General features: G+C 44.3%; 1 protein-coding gene across 2 annotated transcripts in view; it reads left to right on the top strand.

The window, feature by feature from the left end:
- Positions 1-8,505: 8,505 nt before the first annotated feature.
- Positions 8,506-15,998, top strand: part of LOC124798296 — a 346,948-nt gene continuing 339,455 nt past the window's right edge. Inside the window, exon 1 of one of the 2 annotated variants that reach the window (XM_047261626.1) lies at positions 8,506-8,695. The gene's annotated coding sequence lies outside the window, so the exon portion shown is untranslated. The remainder of the gene's footprint in view (positions 8,696-15,998) is intronic. The other variant, XM_047261625.1, reaches the window with a different exon arrangement.

Here is a 15,998-nt window from a genome sequence, read left to right as displayed (position 1 = left end):
AACCTGTTTTATTTTGTGCAAGATGACAGAGTGGAATAAGATTAGGAGTGTCCCCACTCAATTATTATGGTCTAAAAATTGATTTATGATTAATTAGACGAATGCTAAATTTTGTTGATGTTTTGAGCATATGCATTTCCGCTGTTTCTTTTTTGGGACATTTTCTGAGTCTGTTTACGTTACACGAACATCCTCAGACAATGTGGGGCACGTGTAACGCCGGAAATGCATATACTCCTATTTCCATCTATTGTACTATTATTTTTTTTCCTTGTTTTGTTACCTCAAGATATGACATTTCTGTCTCTTTATATATTGTAATTGTTTTACGGTTTGTATATATATATTTATGCACTTATGTCGATGTATAATTGGTTTGTTGTGTAAAGAGTATTTGTATTTTTACGCTGGGTCTTGCCTAGGGAAAACTGCTATCGAACGATTACATCGATAGGTCGTGTGAAGAATCAAAGTTTGTAGGATCTTTGGGAGTGTTAACTCTGCCGCGTGGAGCGCGGGAAGGGCAGTGGGAGTCGGGTTGGTGTAGCGAGTGGAGCAGGTGCGTGGTGTGACGCTCCCGCGAGTTGCCGCGCTTTCGGGGTTTGGCAGCATGTAATTGCGCTCGACTTGCGATGATAGTTTCTGACATGGTGTCGCGGACGGGAAACATTAACTAGCGCACATCAAGAGCCGTTTCGTCTGGTGACCGTGTCGAGAAGAAGGCCCGCCAACATCCAGCTTCTGCAACAGCGACGGCCGACAATGAGTGACTGTCGCCACCTCCTCGATCGACGGCTTCGAACCTTCAATCAACCAACAAGGAAGACTAAAAGCACGTAAAGTTTCAGAACTGTATGGCAGACCTCAGCTTTTCAAATTGTTCCATTTGCCTCGCAAAATTACAGCAACTTAGCATGAACCTTTGTTGCTCATTGTCCCAATTGCATTGCCAAGCAGGGTCCCTTCCTTTTCCGAAATGAACCCGAGTGTCGTTGAAATTCAAACGCCAGCATTAAAATAATATAATTAGATTTCACTGCTTTAATTTCAAACGAGCACAAATTTAGAGTGCGAGTTTTGTTAGCATATTTTAGCTTACCTGTGACTGCAGCTCAGCTTGGTACGTACTAAATTTTACTATTGTTAATAGTTCAGAATCATTTAATTCAAGTTCAAAGTTAAATCTCTTGTTTCTAAATTGCGTAGAGTCAAGTTGCTTTTGAAATGATTGATGAGGTAGTCCAAGACTAACCGTATTTTACTGGATTTCGATGTGCTTCAGAAAGAAAGCTCACTATTAACTTCAGTCACTAAATTAACTTTCGATTTTCCGGTTTTATTAATTCTTTTGCTAAATTAAGTCAGAGTGTAGCGAAATTTATTACTTCTGACAAACTTTCAGTTTTCACACTACACGTGTCAACCTTCAGTTGCCACGCTTCTAGTGTTAATTATATGTGTAATAACCTTTCTTTTTCAGTTACTATAGTAATTGTCCTTAGGACTGGCGACCGTGATTTCCCCCAAATCTCAAATATCTAATTACCGCTAGTTAATTGTTAACGTAACGGCCGCACATTTACTTTCTTTATTAACTTTACCCTTTTTCAAAATTAATTTCCACCAGTTTCATTTGCATTTTTCCTTTCATTAAGATGTAACCCTTTCCTCCCTCTTTACCGATAGATTAACTTCGGTGACGATTGCTTTTCCCAAATTTCCATTAGGTACACGCGGTATAAATTTTCACTGTCATTAAGGTCGGTAAGTGAGGGGGAGGTTACACCGTAATGTTTGAATACTCCATTAGTAGTGCAGCGCCTGACACAGTCACGTCGATTAAATATTTAGGCGTAATATTGCAGAGCGATATGAAGTGGGACAAGCATGTAATGGCAGTTATGGGGAAGGCGGACAGTCGTCTTCGGTTCATTGGTAGAATTTTGGGAAGATGTGGTTCATCTGTAAAGGAGACCGCTTATAAAACACTAATACGATCTATTCTTGAGTATTGCTCGAGCGTTTGGGATCCCTGTCAGGTCGGATTGAGGGAGGACATAGACGCAATTCAGAGGCGGGCTGCTAGATTTGTTACTGGTAGGTTTGATCATCACGCGAGTGTTACGGAAATGCTTCAGCAACTCGGGTGGGAGTCTCTGGAGGAAAGGAGGCGTTCTTTTCGTGAATCGCTACTGAGGAAATTTAGAGAACCAGCATTTGAGGCTGACTGTAGTACAATTTTACTGCCGCCAACTTATATTTCGCGGAAAGACCACAAAGATAAGATAAGAGAGATTAGGGCTCGTACAGAGGCATATAGACAGTCATTTTTCCCTCGTTCTGTTTGGGAGTGGAGCAGGGAGAGAAGATGCTAGTTGTGGTACGAGGTACCCTCCGCCACGCACCGTATGGTGGATTGCGGAGTATGTATGTAGATGTATATGTAGGCTTCCTAATATTGAAATTTATATTCGATGTTAAAAAAGTTCTCGAACTAACTGAAGGGTTCGATGCCACTACGCCAACTCACAACCAAACTATCACCTTCCAAGCTAACATAGACCTCGGGCTACAGAGTAGATTACCACAACCTATACTCCAAAAACTCATACGGACGCAAAGGAAATATTGTTGGCGTTATGTTCTCTTTCTCTTTGCTCACCTCCTACATTACATGCTACATCATCATTATGCTACCGGACGAAGCCGACGTCTGAGGTTGGTAGGTTCTGTTGACAAAAGTTCTCTTTTTCATATATGCTTTTCTGTCTGTTGTCAGTCATAGTTATTTTCCTGCCCCAGAAACAAAACTCGTCTACAGCTGTTAATGTCTTATTTCCTAATCCAGTTCCTTCAGCATCGCTTGTTTTTATTCGATTTTATCCATTGACCTTGATTTACTTTAATATTCGTCTTATATCCTACCTTTCAAGACACTGTCCTATTCGTTCAATTGTTTCGCAAAGTCCTTAGCTTCTCTGACATGTAATCGCCTAGTCAACGGCAACCCTCAGAGTTTCAGATTCTTCCCATGAACTGTAACACTCTTTCCAAGTTCCTCCTTGGATGCCTTCACTGCTTACTGCCCTCAATAGCTGTTTCTATTCACGCGATGTCCAGTCAACAGCCATGCCAGATTACGAACATTTTATTCGTTTCATTTAATCCTGACTCACCGTTAATAACAATCAGGAGCACGTCCACGATTAGCGCTTTGTAGAAAAAAGCAGCGAATAATTCTAGAGCTTACGCCCTCCGCTTACTTGGCCTGAGGATCAGCGGCGCTGAGACGTATTTGGGGCAACGGCGCTGTGTTTGGGGACGTGTCGCAACGGCAGCAGCCCAAAACTCTGCGAAATAAACGTGAGTGGGACGAATATACTGGGACGAGGAGAATGTATGATACATCCCCAGATACCAGGGAAAGACTACGACAGAGTCACCTTAACTCAAGTCAGGACATAGTTTATTTCATCAGTGGCCTCGATCGCTACCCGCTCAGTGTGTTTACAATTGAGAAACGGCACTCAGAGACCTGTGACTTTGGACTGGTCGCAACTTCCCAGCACGTAGTAATAGTTTTTCTGCTTGCGATAGAATTATAGAGAAAATTCCATCACGAGATCTGAATTACATTCTAAGAGGCCCATAACTATGCTCAACATAAAGCCAGCGAGAACGCTTTCGTCCGTGTAAGGTGCTTATTCAAATGAGCGAACAATTAAGCAGTTGCACGACTTTATTTATTCTTTTTTATCGGGTGCATCCAACAAACGGCACATTAAAACCTTTCCCTTCGTAGTGCGTTATTTTTCTCTAATTCTATTCGCAACATAATTTGCGGACAGTATCCATATTCAGGACTGCCAAAACACTCTGACTAGCTTGTAAGGTTGTTGCAGAGGAGGTTTGTGCTGAGAAATAATTATTAACAGAAAAACTGGGCATGTTTGCGGCTTCCGAGTTATTTAGCATTCAAGTTAGCCAATCAGGTCGTCGTGCACGCAAATTCAAGTACCTGCACACGCTAAAATGCGGTAACGCACAGACATCTGTGGGTCCCCACTTGTTCATATCCTGTTAAAATGTACCTGTTTTGGAAGTGATAAATTTAAGCTAGGTGAGCGAAAGCTACGCGGAGACCAAATGAAGAACACGTTTGGTGACACTGTCTCTGGCAGGCTGCTTGAAATCGCGTCCATAATCTCATTGGTTAGCTTCAACGATAAATACTACGGAAACGGCACATCACATCGAATTTTTTCTTAACAAATTTCATAGCAGAAACTTCCTTGCAACATCCTTACAAGCTACACTATGTGATCAAAAGTATCCGGATACCCCCAAAAACACATGTTTTTCATATTAGGTGCACTGTGCTGCGACCCACTGCCAGGTACTCTACATCAGCGACCTCAGTAGTCATTAGACATCGCCAGGGAGCAGAAGGGTGCGCTTCACGGAATTCACGGACTTCGTATTTGGTCAGGTGATTGGGTGTCACTTGTGTCATACGTCTGTAGGCGAGATTGCCACACTCCTAAACATCCCTAGGTCCACTGTTTCCGATGTGATAGTGAAATGGAAACGTGAAGGAACACGTACAGCACAAAAGCGTACAGGCAGACCTCGTCTGTTGACTGACAGAGACCGCCTGCAGTTGCAGAGGGTCGTAATGTGTAACAGGCAGACGTCTGCATCAGGATCCACTGCAAGCACTGTGACAGTAAAGCGGGAGGTGAGAAAACTTGGATTTCATGGTCGAGCGGCTGCTCATAAGCCACACATCACGCCGGTAAATGCCAAACGACGCCTCACTTGGTGTAAAACATTAGACGATTGAACAGTGGAAAAACGTTATATGGAATGACGAGTCACGGTACACGATGTGGCGATCCGATGGCAGGGTGTGGGTGTGGCGAATGCCCGGTGAACGTCATCTGCCAGCATGTGTAGTGCCAACAGTAAAATTCCGGGGCGGTGGTGTTATGGTGTGGTCTTGTTTTTGGTGGAGGGGGATTGCACCCCTTGTTGCTTTGCGTAGCACTATCACAGCACAGGCCTACATTGATGTTTTAAGCACCTTCTTGTTTCCCACTGTTGAAGACCAATTCGGGGATGGCGACTGCATCTTTCTACACGATCGAGCACCTGTTCATAATGCACGGCCTGTGGCGGAGTGGTTGCACGACAATAACATCCCTGTAATGTACTGGCCTGCACAGAGTCCTGACGTGAATCCTATAGAACACCTTTGGGATGTTTTGGAACGCCGACTTCGTGCCAGGCCTCACCGACCGACATCAATACCTCTCCTCAGTGCAGCACTCTGTGAAGAATGGGCTGCCATCCCGCAAGAAACCTTCCAGCACCTGAGTGAACGCATGCCTGCCGGAGTGGAAGCTGTCATCAAGGCTGAGGGTGGGCCAACACCATATTGACTTCCAGCATTACCGATGGAGGGCGCCACGAATTTGTAAGTCATTTTCAGCAAGGTGCCCGCATACTTTAGATCACATAGTGTGTGTTGACTGTTTCTCACCACCCTGTACGCCACTGAAATACCAGGGCGTACTGAAAAGTAATTCCTCCGAAGTTTTAATCTGAAAACACTTGCAGCTTTTTAAATAAAAGAAACCTTATTAACACTCTACATCCGTATTCTTCTGCTTTCATCTCAACGGAATCACTTTGGCGACAAACACATTTCAACCAAAGAGAGACCAGTTTGTTCATACCGTCACTGTAGAATGTCTGACATTGTCGACGGAGGAACAACCTCACCTCTGTTAGTACCGCTTCGTCACTATCAACTTGAAGTCTTCGATGATGTTCTTTAAGTTCTGGAAACAGATGAAAATCGGATGGGTCCAAGTCGGGTTCGTATGGAGAATGATCTATGACCCTTATGGAGAACAATCGACGATATTGAACCCAAGGCAATCGATTGTTGCTGATGTCGCTGTGCTCGTGTGTGGTCTGGCTTTGTCATACTAAAGGAGAGGGTCCTTCGTGTGTGTACGAACTCTTCGATTAGAAACTCGATTACAGCACGCTGTTCTCAAGCACCAGCATAGTTACGTTAAACACTGCCATGTTACACACTACAATTTAGATCCATCTAGTAGCAGAGAGCTGAAACTTGCGTCAGCGAAATGGGAAAGTCGCCCGAGTAATACGCATGACATACAGAGCACGCTTACACAGTTGTAAAACCACCGTAGGCTACCGTAGACTATTGATAAGTCAGAACAGATTGCAGTTATTTCCTTAGAAGCTATGATCAGTTAAGATCGTAATCGCTTTACCTATACCGGTACGTTAGATGTGCTGCATGCCTACCAGGCATTACCTCATTTCGATCACCTATTTACGTTCGCGATCTGTCTCTTACTAGGTTCAAATGGCTCTGAGCACTATGGGACTTAACATCTGAGGTCATCAGTCCCCTAGAACTTAGAACTACATAACCTAACTAACCTAAGGACATCACACACATCCATGCCCGAGGCAGGATTCGAACCTGTGACCGTAGCGGTCGCGCGGTTCCAGACTGTAGCGCCTAGAACCGCTCGTCCACTCTGGCCGGCTGTTTCTTACTAGATTCCCCTAGAGACCGGCAGCGGTGAACGGCTCAGAAACTGAGTGAGGATAGATAAATGGCTCCGTGACTTTCGGAACATTTTTGTTCTATGTAGTTATTCTCCTGTCTGTTACTTAAAAGTACACAGTATCTATAGTAAAATTGAAAATGTCAATATTTAATTCTGGTTTTATTCGAAATTTATTGATTTGTAACGTCGAACAGAGGGGTGTTGCATTGAAAATAAGGAAAAAATGTAACCCTAGGCTGGCCGCTGTGGCCGAGCGGTTCTAGGCGCTTCAGTCCGGGTCCGCGCTGCTGTTACGGTCTCAGTTTCGATTCCTGCTCCGGGCATGGATGTGTGTGATGTCCTTAGGTTAGTTAGTTCTAAGTCTAGGGGACTGATGAACTCAGATGTTAAGTCTCATAGTGCTTAGAGCCATTTGAACCATTTTTTGTAGCCCTAGAAAACAAAATACAGTTTCGTCAAAAACGGTAATTTGATAAAAAAACGCAAAACAAAAACATATCAGACATCTCTTCAGTACTTCGTCGAGCCTATATCAAACATGTTTCCGTTATTCATAAACATCGTGCTCACTTACTAATAATAAAAGGAAACTATTGCCTTTGATCACGACGGATAACGTTACATTGAGTACGAAATAACGACAACAGTAACATAGATTCTTTCGTGTTTGTGCATGTAAACCGTACTTGCATCAAATGTAATTGCTTTGTTTACATAAAAACCCAGAAGTTAACGCTATCAAATAATGTTTATTACCTATAAAATGCAATTTATTTTTAGGGACACAATCCACTCAGTGTACTAACATGCGGCCCTAGTTATGTGTAAAGCAAACAAACAAACGAGAAACAAAGAGATTTAGTCGTCTCCCAGTTTCGTTATGTTTCTCTCCCTACCAATGCTACCAAGACATCTGGAAATCATACAATTGATTACGTCATTTACCCTATGTTCTGTACCAAAACTGCCGGCCGGAGTTGCCGAGCGATTCTAGGCGCTATAGTCTGGAACCGCGAGACCGCTACGGTCGCAGGTTCGAATCCTGCCTCGGGCATGGATGTGTGTGATGTCCTTAGGTTGGTTAGATTTAAGTGGTTCTGAGTTCTAGGGGACTGATGACCTCAGAAGTTAAGTCCCGTAGTGCTCAGAGCCATTTTGTACCAAAACTACCGAACCGTAGTTTTGGTGGAGTACAACTCTAGTGGCATGTAATAACTCGCTCGATATTGAGAACAGATTAAAAAATTCGGAGGCTTTGCTTTTCAGCAAGCCATCGTGTATTAAGGTGTCCGTGCTTGAGATATGACGTCACAATGAGATGCAAGAAAAACTAGCTTTTGCTTAAAGCAGAGCTGAAATTGGCAAACAGCTCTTGATAACGACTGTTCTCAGCGACTTCCAACAAACTTTAACCATAGTTTCTACCCTTTTCTAAACTTTTTCTCGCTCATATGCTTAACGCCAAATGAGCACAGTGACGTGTTAGTACAGTAATCAGACACTGGGGAGTCGATTCCCTATAAAATGGGGGTTAGGTGTTAACTGCTTTTGTAAAACGAATAACGCATTGCTCGAGAGCTGACCCCTTCCAGTGGACGGCCCGCACTGTGCCTGGCCTGCAGATCAACGGCGCCGCGAGATGGGATCTGCGTGGTGACGCATTTGCGGCGACAGAGTGCTGTGTTTGAGTCTGGAGACGTGTCGCAACGGCGCGCCTCGCTGGAGCGGCGCTTGCCTTATAAGCAGCGCGAGTGGTTTCTGTATGTGTGTGTATATGTGTGTGGTGGAAGGGGGTGGGGGAAGTGGAAGGGTGGGGTGGGAGGGGAAGCGGCTGCGGCTGCGGCTGCGGCTGCGGCCGGTGTCCGCGGAGGGGACGCGGGACTCCCTGGCCTCCGGCGTCGCGCAGTCAGTGCGCAGCGAGCGCTCGTGGCGTCGAGGTGTGTGATAGCGCGTAAGCGTGCCTCCTAGCGGCCGCATCTACTGTCGGACTACTGGCTGCGCGCCGTGTCAACGAAACGTCACACGCACTCCGGGAGCGCGTGATTCTTCTCTGCTGCCAACCTCCTCTTTTACCACCTGTGGTGAGTCCAAGAAACGAATACGTTTTCTCAAGATTTTGTATTTTTTTTCTTTTACGTACCTGACATTCCAATAAAACGTCATTTTCGTGTGTTTTTTTTTTTTTACGGAGAATGACGATACTTATTTTTCACTTTTTATGATATTTTTTTGACTTCCACTCAGTTTTTCCCGTCTCATTTATGAAGAGATACCGTGTGCCACCAGCATTCGCAATTGTTGGAACATGTGTATGCTTAGTCTCCGCGTGTACAATCGAGCGTCAACAGTGAAAGCTCGTGTTGACATCGTTCCCTGCCACTTCAGAACTTAGTGTGTTGTCGATTAGCGTAATTCATGAGGATATGTACGTAATGCTAGTGACACTGACAGCTGTGTGTGACAAATTGAGAGAAGCTTAATTTATGCGACATTCTTGTGAGATGATTCGTTCTACCAGTATCCTGACGTTCACATGCCGCGTGAGTCGACATTGGCCCCAAAAACCCTTTAAATACTTCACGATCTGTAGATTCAGAAACCCTAGAGATAAGTTATCTTTCTGAGAATAAACCGCGAATTTTTTCTCTTGGTTCTTCATATTATTTACCGTCTGTGATGAGCCCAACAAACCATTATGTTTAAGTATTTTTCATATTTCTTCCAAATAACTTATTTCCCAGTGACTCGTCTTTTTCAATTGTTAGCAATGGGAAGTGACGAATATCTTTTCACATTTCTCATACCGTATTTTTGTAATTGCCACTCGGTTTTTCCCGCCCCACTTACTATAACAGATAATTCATTGTGCTACAAGTATTGGCTGCCTTTTCTGTAATTTGTTAGCCTCCTGACGTAATAAATACAGTCAACCACCATGAGATTTATCAATGTTGTGTACCTGTAGGGGCACAGGGCATTGTAGTACATAACAACTTAATATGATCTAATTACAATAAAGCAATTATTACGTAAAGCGTTATAGTTTGGTATATTTTGAGACATGATCATCATTTACCCATTTATGTTTCTGGAATTTTGTTTATATTCTTTATTGGACTTTCTTCTAGAAAAGTGTACAGGTGCGGTCTAAGCACCTTTGTCACTGGTAAGGTGTTGACGTTCGTTGGCTGTTCATTTCCCTCCGTCACTACTTCCTGCTCTAATTTAGCGGCTTTTGTTGCCATCGGCGGCAGCCGAAGAAGATACAATTGAGGTCTTTTTCGGAGCAGCAGTAACAGAAGGGAGATGGGACCATACCGACACGATACAGGTGCCGGCAACAACTTCCGTAACTAAATGTAGATGTTGTCACTAGGAAGTTCCTACTGTAATTTGTTTCTAACATCAAGGATGTTTTGGCACTGCCGAGACAACTGTAGCATAACCTCTTCTCTTACTTTCAAATGAAAGACTTAGTTTGTCATTTCACTGGTTCCTAAACTGAATTTTGATGGTAAAGAGGAAATCGTGCAGGGGTAGTTTATTGTATCTCAATGTTTCTTTAGCTCCAGGTATCGCTTTATTTACTGCCCTGTGAACCTTCAAGCCCTATGACTCAAGAGCTCCTGTCGACCTTCATTTGCGATTATTGGAACGTGTATGCGGTTGCTTAGTCTGCGGGTGCCGAATCAAGTATTTACAGTGTACACGTATATTAATATCATTCACTGCCATTTAAGAAGACAATGTGTTCTTGGCAAAAGTAATAAAGTGACACTGACTGCTATGCTTGAGAAACTGATTGTCAAAATGGTTCAAATGGCTCAAAGCTCTAAGGGTCTTAACATCTGAGGTCATCAGTCCCGTAGATTTAAACCTAACTAATCTAAGGACATCACACACATCCATGCCCGAGGCAGGATTCGAACCTGCGACCGTAGCAGCAGCGCGGTTCCGGACTAAAGTGCCTAGAACCGCTCGGCCACAGCGGCCGGCAACTGGTTGTCGTCTGCTTGTGCGACGATCATGTATGTTATGCTGTTATCCAACATTCAGATCCTGCCTTGAGTCAAAACTTGCCTTAAATTCCCTTTAGGAAAACATTTCCTTATTTATCTTCTCTTCAAGGGTTAAGCGAGGACAAAGTCTGATGTCTATATATTCTTCGGTCTTTCCATATTCCATCTTCATTTTGAACCATAGTTTGTATCCAGGAATAGCTGGTAAATATTTATAACATCTTCTACTGTTTCTTCTCAGTTTGTATCATTATTTTTAATTTCTTCTGCCTGTGTTTGGATATTGTGTAGGTGGTGTTCAAAGTCTGTTCCCAACATAAAAACTAAAACTGCAACTGTGTTAAAAAAAAATTATGTTGGCTCCTTAAATGTCTGGGTTTTGAGGTTGTTGTAAGTGATTCGTATACATTTCAGAATTTATTCAGCCTTTCATCCAGGATTGTATCATTATTGTGTGAAATGTAGTATTTTAAATATTGAAACGCAATCCCTGACAAAAAAAAAAGTGAAGGGCCCAGAAGAGGAGGAAGTAAAAAATTGGAACTTCGCGTGCTGAAAGGGTATGTGACGTAATTTCAATGATTACAATATCGAATCAAATTTACAAACAAGTTGGCAATATCGCGCCATTTATCAATAGTGTGCTGCACCCCCTCTCGCGCCGGCCGTTGTGACCGAGCGGTTCTAGGCGCTTCAATTCGGAACCGCGCTGCTGCTACGGTCGCAGGTTCGAGTCCTGCCTCGGGCATAGATCTGCATGTCCCTAGGTTAGTTACGTTTAAGTAGTTCTAAGTCTAGGGCACTGATGACCTCAGATGTCCAGTCCCATAGTGCTCAGAGCCATTTGAACCATTTTGAACCCCTTTCGCATAGATACATGATAAACGAGTGAGTCGGTTGAAAGCCGTAGCATCTTCTGCAGAGGCAAGCTGACCCACAACTGTTCTAACTGGTCGTCGCTGTTCTGGATACTCGCACTTGGACGGAGTTGGTTTCCGAGATGATTCCACACACGTTCTATTGGAGCAGATCAGTGGACCTCGCTGGGCACGGGAGTACCTCAAAATCAGACAGTTCAACGAGACATGTGCAACTTGCGGACTGGCACTGTACTGTTGAAAATTGGGACCACGACGCTGTTGCACGAGAGATACCACGCGAGGACGCAAGATCTCCTTGACGAGCAGTTGTGCCTTCAGTGTTCCCTCAATCACTACCACCCTTGATCTGAAGTCATCCCCTATGGCTCGCCACACCATGGCGCTAGGAGTAAAACCAGTGCATTGGACGAATGGGACCTCTCTCCTGGTCGCCGCCGTACTTCCTGACGATGGTGGTCTGGGTAGTGCACAACCGCGATTCATCGCTGAATATAGTGCGACGCCATTCATCGGCAGTCGATGCACCACTCCAGTCGCAGCCGCTTGTGTTGTGGTGTTAATGCCAGTGTACGCATGCAACGGTAGTTGCCTACTCCCCTGCTGCTAGTGAATGGTGCGGAATGACACAGAAGGTTCCAAGGAGACAATTTGGTGTTCTCAGAGGCCAGGTACAGGTGTGAAGATCTGACGGTACGCTAGGTGAATAATATGGCGATCATCCCTTTGTGACCGAGCGGTTCTAGGTGCTTGAGTCCGGAACCCCGCTGCTGCTACGGTGGCAGGTTCGAATCCTGTTCAAAAAATGTTCAAATGTGTGTGAATTCTTATGGGACTTAATTGCTAAGGTCATCAGTCCCTAAACTTACACACTACTTAACCTAAATTAGCCTAAGGACAAACACACACACACCCATGCCCGAGGGAGGACTCGAACCTCCGCCGGGACCAGCCGCACAGTCCATGACTTCAGCGCCTAAGACCGCTCTGCTAATCCCGCGCGGCTTCAAATCCTGCCTCGGGCATGGATGTGTGCGCTGTCCTTAGGTTAGTTAGGTTGGTTCAAATGGCTCTGAGCACTATAGGACTTCTGAGGTCATCAGTCCCCTAGAACTTAGAACTACTTAAACCTAACTAACCTAAGGACATCACACACATCCATGCCCGAGGCAGGATTCGAACCTGCGACCGTAGCGGTCGCGCGGTTCCAGACTGTAGCGCCTAGAACCGTTCGGCCACTCCAGCTGGCGGTTAGTCAGGTTTAAGTAGTTCTAAGTCTAGGGGACTGATGACCTCAGATGTTAAGTCCCATAGTGCTCAGAGCCATTTGAACCATCTTCCCTTTGTGGTGGTCTGATGTGTTCGATTGGAATCTAGACGACGAGTACGCCTGCCCTCACGTTGCCATGCAGTCCAACGTTGGGCCACTATAATATTCGAGTGCCTCGCAAAACTGGATATTGCACGATTCTACCAGCCGGCCGGTGGAGCCGAAATGAGGCTGTTTCAAACTCTGTGCCATACTGATAACGGTGTTTCGACCGAGTACCGAGCATCTCTGTGTCCTTCACAGTGATCATTCAACATTGACACTGTCCAAGCTTCTCATATATCCTTCCAAGCCTGGCGACACTAAGCACGAACAACACTAATACATTAATACTGACCTGCTGGCTGTTCATCGGAGTAGTTGATTCCGTTTTCAGCACAATACTTGGACGACCGACCCAGCCGTCTTTTTCAGAGACGTGAGGTTTTCAGTTATGTGCACTCGCTGCCTGGACTCCAACCAGACTGTGAGCTATTGTTGGTCTCACGCCGCTATTTATAGCTGATTTCGGGTACCGACGTCCACTGCGCCCTTTACTGCTCTTTTGTTTTACCGATCACGCACTGATACTCCGTGAAACGCAAATTCCCTGGATAAAACTCATCTCACAAGACTTTCTGCAAACGTGACGTCATTTGCACGTCACACACAATATCGATGGTCGATGTTGCACCATGTTAATTTTTGCATATCTAGCTGTTTTGTACCATAATTTGCAGTATGCCGTTTCAGGGCAAAGGCGCATTGAAAATTTATCACATAAACGTCACCATTATCATTAAATTTCAGTTAGTAAAGCATCGCCGATATGAGCCTTCGAGACATACTATGATAACTAAGACAGGAGGCTGAAATCACGTGACCACGCGCTAGCGTAATGGATAATGTCGTGGTGGCTTAAGCAGTCGAAGGCTGTAGGTTTGAATTACACTAAATACCAATATTTTTTTCTTCTTCATCTTAACGTTGCCAACATATTCTGGGACTTCGTTACGAATGTAGTACAAGTATTTTCTGCAATATTCAATGTTATTTGCATTTCCGTGCGATTATAAAACGAAGGATGAAATAAATATTTGCCGATTTCCGAGTGAAACTAGGAGCCCTAGCATTCATATTCTCCCTTGTACAGATATTTCGCTACTCATTTCCTAATATTTAGCGATTTCCGAGTGCGTGGTTTGGCAGGAACTATAACTGCTACGACTGAAACAAGCAGCAATAAAATTCACAATCTTCCTTCTCACAAATATTTGACACTATATTTCCGAATATGTGGCAGAAACCTAAGAGGAGAGCTTTTAATTACTGTGACTGAAACGAGCAGCAATAATGTTCTTATTTATTCCCGAATATGTGGGTATTTCGTAGTGTGTGGTTGTACAGGAACCTAAAAGGACAGCTTAAATTGCTGTGAGTGAAACGACGAACAGCAACATTCATATTCTTCTTTGTCACAAATATTTGGTTCTTTATTTCTGCATGTATGGCGATTCCGAGTGTGTGGTCAGGATTGAACCTACGAGGACAGCTTTAATTGCTGCTATTGAAACGAGAAGGAATAACATTCATATTCTTTCTTGTCACAAAATCGATAGCAATTTCTGCGATTGTCGATACTGCGCGTGACGTCGAAACGTCACATTTGTAGAAAGTCTTGTGAAATGAGTGTCATCCAAATTCCCTCAGTGTTTTCCAGCTCCGATGGATGTGCTGCTTGGCGAGGCTTTAATAAACTGAGTGCCGGAGCCTAATAAACAGGGACAGAGGTTTCAGTTCAAATAACGCGTGGGGTCCAGCACTCAGTTTATTAAAATCTGGCCGACGATAACACCCATCAGAGTCGGAAAACGTTGAGGAAATCTGCGTTTCGCGGCGTATCAGTGCGTACTCTGTAAAACAAAAGAGCATCAGAGGGCGTAGTGGACGTTGGGAATTGAACTCTGTTATAAACAGCGGCTTGAGGCCAACGATAGCTCACAGTCTGGTTGGAGCCCTGGCATCGAGTACACATAACAGCAAATTTCACAGCACCTGTAGAAGACGACTTGGTCGGTTGTCCAAATATTGTGAAGAAAATGAAAACAACAACTCGGCTGTACGCCCGGCAGCTCACTGTTCGTCAGTCACACCGAGGAAACCTGAGAGGTCACAAAGCTACTGCACTCGGGTGGCAGTTCTGCCGGTCACAGAATTTCAATTCAACCATGTACATACCTGCCTCATGCTGTGTACGTGTACGTACAAAGTTACAATGACATCCAACCAAATCTCCTCAGTGTTTAACTTTCCCCAAGAAGGGTATTTTAGTTGTTTTATAATTATGTCTTCAATAAGAGTTTTTGAGGTTTTCTGGCCTCCTTGCTTTAAGTCAAGTATCATTGTTTTGCGGCAGAAGTTTTCATATCATTTCCTGTTGCCATATCGCTTAAAAATGAGCTTCCTTTTCTAGTTTCTAAAATCAGTCATTCTTTGATACGCAATCGATATTGTTGGCTAGTGTTTCTTTGTGATGGGCTCGTGTGACGATGTGCAATAACAATGGGAGCACATTTGTGTATGGTTACTTTCAGAAGCTGCCGTTGTGGTCGAGCCGTTCTAGGCGCTTCAGTCCGGAACTGCGCTGCTGCTACGGTCGCAGGTTCGAATCCTGCCTCAGGCTTGGATGTGTGTGATGTCCTTAGGTTAGTTAGGTTCAAGCAGTTCTAAGTCTAGGGGACTGATGTCCTCAGATTTTAAGTCCCATAGTGCTTAGAGCCATTTTTTCACTTTCAGAGCCTAAGCGTACTTAGCGTGCTTGGCAAGTGCGTGAACTAGACTGAGGTAAAAAAAAAAAAAGTCATGGGATAGCGAAACGCACATATACAGATGGCGGCAGTATCGCGTACACAAGGCATAAATGGGCAGCCCAGTGGTGTTGTCATTTGTACTCAGGTGATTCATATGTAAAAGTTTCCGACGTGATTATGATTGCACAACGGGAATTAACAGACTTTGAAAGCGGAATCGTAGTTGGAGCTAGACGCATGGGGCATTCCATTTCGGAAATCGTTAGCGAAATCAGTATTCCGAGATCCACAGTGTCAAGGTCTGCCGACAATACCACATTTCAGGCATTCCCTCTCATCGCGGACAATGCCGTCGTCGACACCCTTTC

This window comes from Schistocerca piceifrons, chromosome 5 (assembly GCF_021461385.2).
Source record: "Schistocerca piceifrons isolate TAMUIC-IGC-003096 chromosome 5, iqSchPice1.1, whole genome shotgun sequence".
Taxonomy (NCBI): domain Eukaryota; kingdom Metazoa; phylum Arthropoda; class Insecta; order Orthoptera; family Acrididae; genus Schistocerca; species Schistocerca piceifrons.
The sequence above is the reverse complement of the archived record's forward strand: the minus strand, read 5'-3'. Positions and strand labels throughout refer to the sequence as shown.